Source organism: Pteronotus mesoamericanus, unplaced genomic scaffold (assembly GCF_021234165.1).
Source record: "Pteronotus mesoamericanus isolate MK-2021 breed Mesoamerican mustached bat unplaced genomic scaffold, CSHL_Meso_final contig_20, whole genome shotgun sequence".
Taxonomy (NCBI): domain Eukaryota; kingdom Metazoa; phylum Chordata; class Mammalia; order Chiroptera; family Mormoopidae; genus Pteronotus; species Pteronotus mesoamericanus.
In genome coordinates, this window is record NW_026555085.1 from 27,136,546 (window position 1) to 27,146,470 (window position 9,925).

General features: G+C 36.6%; 1 non-coding gene across 1 annotated transcript; it reads right to left on the reverse strand.

Moving 5' to 3' along the window:
- Positions 1-3,965: 3,965 nt before the first annotated feature.
- LOC129068033 (small nucleolar RNA SNORA43) lies at positions 3,966-4,109 on the reverse strand. Its single transcript, XR_008528851.1, has one exon. It is a non-coding gene; the product is annotated as a small nucleolar RNA SNORA43 (small nucleolar RNA).
- Positions 4,110-9,925: the final 5,816 nt, after the last annotated feature.

Sequence of the window (9,925 nt, forward strand, 5' to 3'; positions counted from 1 at the left end):
ACGCCAAGGCTCACAGTTATTACATCTATTAAATATAATGTTCCATCCTAGTTATCAAGGAACTTTTTTCCAAAAGAGAGAATATGTCTCTTGCTGTGAAAATCTGGTGCTTTAAAATCATATTGTTGTTTTTTTCTCTTCTCCTAAGAGTAAACAATCAATATTGCTCTAGACTAGACTGGAGACAGTGAGACTCTTAAGATGTTTTCACAAAAACTGGTTCACCTGGAATCCTTGGCTAAAATTGTGAGAGGTCAGGGAGAAAACACAGTTCTACCATAAGCTCAGTAGTAGCAAAACTTATTCCAATTTAGTTAGAAATCAAAATTTCAAAAATCTGATGATGTCAGTACTAATCGCTTTCTTTCTCTAAACCGTCACTAAGGACAAAAGCCCTTTCTCAGGCCCTCTTTGCCAGAGCTCGCTGGACCCCATAAGTGATGACTGACCCTAATTGTCTTATGAGTCTTTATCCTCAGGACTAGAAAATTACTGGAAGCACCCTGAAGGTGCGGATGCTCCTGGAACTTATGAAATAAGACACACCAGACCACAACAGACTGGACCCTGCACCCAAAGATAACATCAAAAGAGACATCCTGCTCTACAACCTCTCCATTACCCAATAAAAGCGCAAAGCCCCCACCTCTCAGGGCTGGTGCACATCTCCACACCTACCCCTTTCCCTCCAGTGGGAAAGTAAAAATAAAACTTTTACTCTCTGTACTTTCTTCTCTTTGTGAGTTCTTTCACAGCCAGCATCACCAACCACCCTAGCAATCACTTGCAGCTACAGATTTACTTTCAGATAAATTGCTTGTCTTATACAAACGTGTCCATCATTTGATGTCTCTGACAATGATAGGTCACTATTTGATAAGCCAAAGCTCCTCTCCAGTGAGTCCCTTCCTCATGCAGTGTTACCCAGTTTCCTCATGGAAAGCATGCTCATTCTTGCCTCCATCCCAAAGCACGCAGCTTATACTCAGTATACATAGCAGGGACTCATTCTTCCTTAGATTTTTACCTGTCTTCTCCACTAGATGAAGAAGGAGTAAGGATCATGTTGATCCTTTATATGACACTATTCCACAGTGAATTGGTCTACCATTGTGCCTTGCACACAATAGATACTCTAACTGCGTTACATTTCCTTAACTTCATCTAAAGAAAACTCACACCCTCCCAGACTTGTCCACAGCCTGCCTTCCAGTATACATTTCAACTTTTCAGAATAATCTGTCCGAAAAACAAGAGTAGAACTTGGGCATGTACCCATTAGGAATAATGAGAAATGCTACATGTTGACAACCGAGTGTTTTAATATATTCTAAAGCAGATGAGAGGCTGTCACCATTTAAAATGCCGAACATTTCAAATATAATGTGAAACTGAGTTCTGAAAGGGACCAAAGTTGTGCCATTCAGAAGCTGCTTTTTGAGATATTGATTTTAAGCTGTTTATTAAGGAAAAAAAGAGACTTAGAGAGAACCTTGACCCTTCCCTTTTTCCGCCCAAGAGATTCCAGGCAGAGAAACCTGCCTCAGGAAGAAAATCTCAGGATATTTGCTTTAGCCTAACTTGAATGAAGTATGGTAAATAGGAGGGCTTCAGGAAGGGGCCTGTCAGCTAGACACCCCTAGTGTTCCATTGTTTCTGAGTTGCCTGTCTTGTGTGTTTCAGCCCATTCTCACTTTTGTAATCTAATATCCCTTTTCCCCATTTTTCTCATTTTTCCAAAATGTCATAAATACCCAATTTGGCATCACTGTTTTTTAGAATTGTCATGTTTAGGTGAATTCCCAATGTGTGTATTAAAATTTCATATACTCCTGTTACTGTGAATTTGTCTGTTAATTTGGTTATTAGACCCACTAGAAGAACTTAGAAGGTGAAGAAAAGGTATTAATAATTATTAGCTCCCAAAGTTCTCAACTTTAATCACTTAACCTCAAGTCATTTTTATTGTTCACATTGTTACAGATACCCCCCATTTGCCCCCCGTTGCCCCTGTCCGCCCAGCCCCTACTCCCTCAGAGCATTTTTATTAGAATGAGACAAACGCTTTAACAAAAATAAAGATTATACTCTCAATAACAATCAAAATAGGCATAAAATTTTTATAGCATCCTTATGCTTCTGAAACTTAGTACCTAATGTTTACATGATTATTAAGACTAAGTGAACTTCCTGATGCAAACTCTCAATTTACTTTTTTATAAACTCAGTGTATAATAGAGAAGAAAGTTTCTTCACAAAATTCTCCAAAGCAGACGTAAAACAAGTTTAATCATGCTGCCCTTATTCATAGTGGCACTCAAATAGTTGACATACAATAGAAAGCTTTGCTGTCAGTATTTTTGTAAATAACATTTTAATTATTAACTTCCTACCTCCTGCAGAAGGTCCCCTTCATTATTCATCTCACACTTTTTTATTTAAGTTGCCCTTGGAAACCAAAATATCCCCAACCAATGCATTCAACATGTTTTTATATGTATACCTGAAACAAACACTGCAGATGATGAATTCCATGGAGGCTCTTTCCAGAGGGGTCTGGCAGGTAATAAAAGATAAACATCAAACTCTGATGTGTCATGCCCAAGGCACAGTATGCTGGAACCGCACTAGAAGAGTAGAATGACAAATGCTCATTTATGCCTGACTTCCTACAAACAAAGGCATACAAAGCTTAAAACTTCCTACAAACAAAGGCATACAAAAGTCAGTTGATTGACTTTTTCTCCAACATACTGAATTTTTGTTATCTAACAATTGTATTCTGGAATGAAATCTATTGTTAGATTCAGATGATGAACACTTATTAGACAATTGTGCTATCAAAGTCCACAGACAAAAACACAAATGGAAAAATACAGCTGTAAGTGACCCAGATTTTTACCAGTGGCAAAAATCTACTCATTTGTAACTCCATTTTTATTTGTCTTTTTTTTTCAGCGTCCCTTCTGGCCTTTAAATTAATTTTAAATCCATTCCTTCATTATGTAACTACAGCCATCTTTCTTTAGCCTTTCCAGTTCTCCAAGTGTCAGTCTCTGACAAAACCCAGCCCTTCCCAGCTGGCCACAGTGAGCATGGAATTATCTACAGGCAGCCCTACATGGTGGCATAAACAATCCTAACTCAGTCAGAGGAAGTAGGGGAAGCTTTATCAAAGTGAGTTTGAAATTATGCTTCAGGTACAGTTGATAGAGGGGAGGTTTGTTTGTTTTTTTCTGAATCAAATCAAGCCCTCTAAGCATTTTCCATGTATGAGTGCATGGGTCTCTGTAGCTGATCACTTCTCTCTGGGACTTTTAGGCCTGCGGAAGCCCAGACCAGCATTCGGGCCAGTACCCAGGTCTTTAAAAAGTTGTCCTTTCAATTGTTGTATTTGCTTTTATTTTTTCCTTCTCTCTTTGATAATGTCATATTTAATTTCTTAATATATAGTCAGTCACTCTATCCTCTGGCTTTCATAAAACTTTACATAATGCTTACCACGTTGTATTGTTGTTGTTTTTTTTCAACTTGTCCTATATCTCCCACCTAAGCTATGAATTCCTGGAGGGTTCGGATTCTGTTTTGTAACTCAAGCACCTGGAACACTGCCTGTTTCATAATAGAAGATCAATATACTTTTGTTGAATGAATGAATGATGTATAAGAAAGATTAAATTTATTATCTGGGAAAAATGTCACACTTCTACTGTAAGAATTAAGTACGTATTGCCAAAGAACATATAGTCTCTTATGCCATTTTAATCAAATTTCTATGATGGCTTAGTTTCAAGTGATATCCTCTATGCTCCTGTCAATCAGTGTTGCCACTTAGGCTCTCATGAGTGCTTTCTTTCTATTAGAAAAAGGACTGAAAATATCTATTGTCAGACATCTTCACCCATAAATAACAGTTTATATTCATGATGAGTTTTTTGTTGTTTTTTTTTTTTTCTTTCCCCAAGGGCTGTCAGGCTACAAACCATTCTTAGTGCCCACCGTTCTGGGCACTGAGCGTAGAAATAGCCTCTTCCTCGCTGCCCTGGCGTCACAGGTGCAGCACAGCAGCCGCGTCTGTGGTGCCGGCGGATGCGCACCTGCAGGGCAGCATGATGAGTTTTTATATAATGTCAAAGCTCTTCGCACAATTTATATACCAGATACTTATGTGTTCTCTAAGTTGCTGATTTCAGAGGCTAATCTATATTATTTACGCCTGTTCCAGGTTTGTTGAAAATCATTCTAGCTATGCTTTTTTAAGAATGATTCACAAACTGAACACAAAAATAATCTAATCAGGATATTAGACACTAGAATAATAAGGCCTCAGCTCATTTGAAAAAGTGGTTTCCATTGTGTACTGGCTATTATAAACGATGGCAGGTGATCATCTAAATGGCATATATTTCACGTCCATTGGTATGTTTTATGTTACATCACAAACAAATACATTTCTGATGGCATCATAAATTTTAAAATAATATGTCTGTATTAGGCAACTACACTTCAGAAGTAAACAAATTGAGGGAAAAATTCAAAACTATCTGTTTTCCTAGGGAAAAATATAAGTGTTTAGGCCTCCTCCACCTGCCCCGTTCCTGCCTCTTCTATTGATTTAATTTTAGGATTTTATACTCCTTTTTGATTAACCCTAGAGATCTTTGTCTGGAATTGAGTCTACACTGAAAGTTAAAAAAGCAATTAATATGTTTGTGTATCTATGCATATGTTTATCTACCCAAAAGTTAGCCATGGTTGTCCCTTGGGCCATGGGATCACAGGACATGTTTTTAGTATCCACACCTGAGGATGGGTGACCTGAAGTGGGGAAGGAGCTGTCTCTTTGCCCCTAGCCTTCCTGTGGCCTCACCCTGTCTTGTTGCCTCCTTCGTGCCTACAGACAGCATATACATAGTTCGTCCTTGGTGCTAGTGGGTTGGGGTTTGGGGAACAGTGGAAGGGGAAGGTGGGCGTGCAAAAGTAACAATGGGGGTGCCATCTGGGACAAAATACTTTACATTACACAGTGGGTTCCAACACTTAATGACCTTTTTCATTATGCTTTTCAATATGCCTTATGGTAAGTTTTAAAATTACTCGTGTAATAAAACTGAAAATTTTTTAAATTTTAATAAAAAGTACCCCTTTTTTTGGCATGTTAACTGAGCTTCTTCAGTGAAAGTCCTTGTGCCAATACAATGTATATCAGTCTCTTCACTTTGGAACTGTGACCCAGATAAAGCTGAAATGTCCTCACTGTTTCCTATATTCCAGTTGTAAAAGTTTGTTATTACAATAAAAGCTTTATAAGATTCACAAATATTTAACACTGCTACGTTATTGTAGTAGACAAAATAGTATCCACTTATGTAGTCCTTAGTGTATACAGATGAATTTCTAAGTGCTTTACAGATACTAACTCACATAACCTCCCCTAAAACACTGAGTTACTACTATTACTACTCCCAGTTTGCAGATATGCTGCTTGAGGTACAGAAACCTTAAGTGTCTTGCTGAAGCCCCACAGCTGGTAAGTGGCAAAACAAGGATCTGAACTCCAGTAGGCTGGATCAAGTCCACACTCTCAACCAGCAGGGCAAGAAGGGAGAGAATCTATACTTTAAAAAAAAAAATTGAGCCTTTAAGAAAACATAAGTATGTGCATAAATAAGGTGAGGGAACTTCAATAACCCCAGTCCCTTCACATTTGTGAGAGCCTATCTGATGCTGCACAGGTGAAAGAAAACTCTGTTGGTCTTATTTCTTGGCCTAAAAATGTCTGATCTGAATGGGAAATTTATTTGACCACTTGCAATAAAAATCAAATTGTCTACTTTAGGACGGCACACGTGGTTTTTAGTTTTTATAAGTGATATTTAATATCATGTATGTAGTATTCTTAAATTCTGAAGATTTTAGATAGGAGCAATGATGGTTCTTCATCTGTAGAACCATCTGAGTGATACCTGAAGATTCGAGTAAGGCAGAAAAATTTCAGAATGGAATGTATAAGGAATTTGAGACCAAGATGTATTTCACATTTTTTTGTCTCATCTTTTACAGAAATTGCCAACTGGACTTTTTTCTCAATGTTTAAAGAAGGAAGAAAAACCCTTGAAGGTAAAGGAATGTTTAAAAGGAATTATTGAAAGATAATTAACATGTATGTGAATTTAAGAATGAATTTGAGAAAAGGGAACCCGTATACTGTTGATGGGATTGCAAATTCCTGCAGCCAATATGAAAAACAGTATGGTTGCCCCTCAAGAAATTAAAAATAGAACTACCATATGACCCAGAAATCCTACCAGAAGTAGGATTTCTATGGGTTTTTAATATCCAGAAGTATTTATCCATAGAAATTTAAAACATGAATTCAAGAAGATATATGCATCCTTAAGTTCATTGCAGCACTATTTACAATTGCCAAGATATAGAAGTTACCTAACTGTCCATCGATATATGATTGGATAAAGAAGAGGTGGCACACATATACAATGTACCATTAAAAAAAAAAAGAAAAGAAAAGAAATCTTACCATTTGTAATGACATGGATGGACCTAGAGGGTATTATGCTAGGTGGAATAAGTCAAAGAGAGAAAGACAAATACCATATGGTTTCATTTATGTGTGGAATCTAAAAAAAAAAAGGAAAAAGAAAATAAATGAATGAACAAACAAGACAGAAACAAACTTGTAGATACAGAGAACAAGTTGATGATTGACAGATGGGAGGGGGTGGGGGGATGGGTGGAAAAGGTTAAGGGATTAAGAAGTCCAACTTGGTACTTACAAAATAGTCCTGTACATGTAAAGTACAGCATAGGGAATATAGTCAATAATATAATAATAACTATGTATCATGCCAGGTGAGTGCTGGACTTAACAGAGGACCACTTTGTAAGTTATATAAATGTCTCACCACTATATGTACACTTGAAACTAACATAATATCAAACATCAACTATAATTAAAAGTGTTTAATTTAAAAAATAAAATGAACCAATAAAAAAAGAAACCTGGATTTTTTTAACCAAAAACATCATCAAACTTTTTTTTGTAAAGGTTATATAGTAAATATTTTAAGTTTTTGAGTCACATGGCCCCCATTGCAAGTACTTAACTCGGCCATTGTATGATGACAGCAGCCATAGACAATATGTAGACAAATGACTGTGGCTGTGTTTCAATGACAATTTCTTTACAAAAACAGGCAGCAGACTAACCAGTGGCCAGGTAGCCAACTTCCGATAGAGATAATTGGATCCACAAATATATTCATTTATACTTTGTCCCTTAAGAGACTTTCTGTTTTCATTTTTATATAAAATTAAAGTATATACTATATCCCATACATATTATATATCACTTTAAAAATAAATGTAAAATATTTAGAGAAGATACATGAATAAAATTAAATTTGTTTAAAAAAAAATCTCCTTTCAAATGTATTTGTATTCCTGATAAAATTCTTATTTAACACATTGCTTCATGTTCTGTTTAGAGTCAGCATAAAGAATAAATGCTATTTGCTTAATGCAATTTCCTTTCTTCTGATACACTTTGTGTCTCTTATGAGGTTTATACATTCTTTTCCTTAGAGTGATTTATGATTTGTTCTTTAAAATATTGATTGAAAATATATTACTTAAGTTCAAGAAATCAAATAAGTTTTCTAGAACAATTGTAATTTTAATCAGAGAATTTTATTATATTAAAAATTTATAAAATGTTAAATTTCACTTTTAAAAGTTTTAAGGTAGAAACAAATTATGTGAATAATAAAGTCCATTATGTTACTTACATATATTTATGTGCATATATTTTATGCTTCTTTGGAAAATTCTTGCTGCTTTCCTAGTTCCTTCATCCATTGCTTTATTCACATTGCCAATGTTGTTAGTTTGGTACATGCACGGCTAATAGCTGTATCATAAAATAGTTACATAGGCAGTTACTAGAATCATTTGTTGTGCTTAGACATATGGTATATCACCAAATCCAGATATTAGCATAAGCTACATTAAAAGTCTTACTGTTATTTAAAATTAGTTTTCAACAAACCAAATGTTAGTAAAGATAGAGGGAGGGAAGTAAATTGTCAATAAATTCATATTCAGCATTTCTCATTCACAAGTATTTGTTCTATACCTATTGTATTGAGGCTGCAGCTGTCAAAATGACTTAGCCATGAATATAAGACGCAAGTCTTTTCTCTGCCACTCTTCTAAGATAACATATGGGAAGACTGTTCAACTCAAGTACTTCTCTTGCCAAAATATGTAATCTAATTGAATGGATCCAAAGAAGAGTGACTAAAAATGATTAAAGAATGATGGGATTCATTTTATGAGAACAGATTGCACAAGCTAAAGTGTACTAAGTACCAACAAGGGGAAACAGTATGTTGTTTACCAGTAAGTTACTGCCTTCTGATGAATCATTTAACAGGATTGGAGGAGCAAAGGATGCAAATTAAGTAAAAGATTAAGTTTATTCTTTCATTGTAGGAGAAACAGTGGGAGAAAATAAAATCACAATGACTCTGATTTTATTTTATGTTTATGCATATTATATGTTACAAAAGAATGTGTGAGACAAAAAGTTCTTGCCTCCCCAGCACCAATTGCTAAAGAAATAGGATAGAATACGCCCAATGGGACTAAGGGAATAACTGATTTGTGAAAATGAGTTCATAGAAAAGAAAAGTCTTGACTACTGGCCAAGATGGAGGAGTAGGTAGATATGCTTTGTTTCCTTGCACAACCAAAAGAAGGATAACAACCAATTTAAAAACAAAAAACAACCAGAGCTGCCAGAAAATCTAACTGTATGGAAGTGCAACAACCGAGGAGTTAAAGAAGAAACATTCATCCAGACTGGTTGGAGGGGCGCAGAGATGGGCAGCAAGGGCAGAGAGGACCCTCGACAAGGAGATTGGGCATGCAATATGATGACTGGAAGACCAGGTGGTCTCACATTTGCATGCAGATAAACCAGGAGGAACAACAGGGGAGCGAGAATGACCACATAACCCAGGATTCCAGCACAGGAAACTAAAACCTCAAAACATCTGGCTATGAAAATCTGTGGGGGTTGTGGTAGTGGAAGAAACTCCCCGCCTCACAGGAGAGGTTGTTGGAGAGACCCACAGGGTTCTCGAATGAACACAAACCCACCTACCCAGAAATCAGCACCAGAAGGGCCCAATTTGCTTGTGGGTAGCAGGGGGAGTGACTGAAGGCAGAACAAGAGCCAAGTAAGTGGCATTGTTTCATCTCTGACCCCTCCCACACTTACAGTGCCACAATGCAACAAAAAAGTGGGTTGCCCCACAATGAATACCTAAGGCTCCACCCCTTACAACATAACAGGTGTGCCGAGACAAAGATATATGGCCCAAATGAAAGAACAGATCAAAATTCCAGAGAAAGAACTAAGCGATGAAGAGACAGCCAACCTATCAGATGCATAGTTCAAAAAACTGCTAATCAGGATGCTCACAGAAATGGTTGAGTACAGACACAAAATAGAGGGAAGAAGTGAAGGTTATGCAAAGTGAAATAAAGAAAAATATACAGGGAACCAACAGTTTAGGGAAGGAAACTGGGACTCAAAACAACAATTTGGAACAGAAGGAAGAAATAAACATTCAATTGGAACAGAATGAAGAAAAAAGAATCTAAAAAAAAAGAAAAGAATCTTATGAGCCTCTGAGACAACTTTAAACGTTCCAATATCCGAATCATAGGGGTGCCAGAAGGAGAAGAAGAAGAGCAAGAAATTGAAAACTTATTTGAAAAAATAACAGCAGAAAACTTCCCCAATCTGGTGAAGGAAACAGACGTCCAGAAATTCCAGGAAACCCAGAGAGTCCCAAAGAAAATGGACCCAAGGAGGAACACACCAAGACACATCATAATT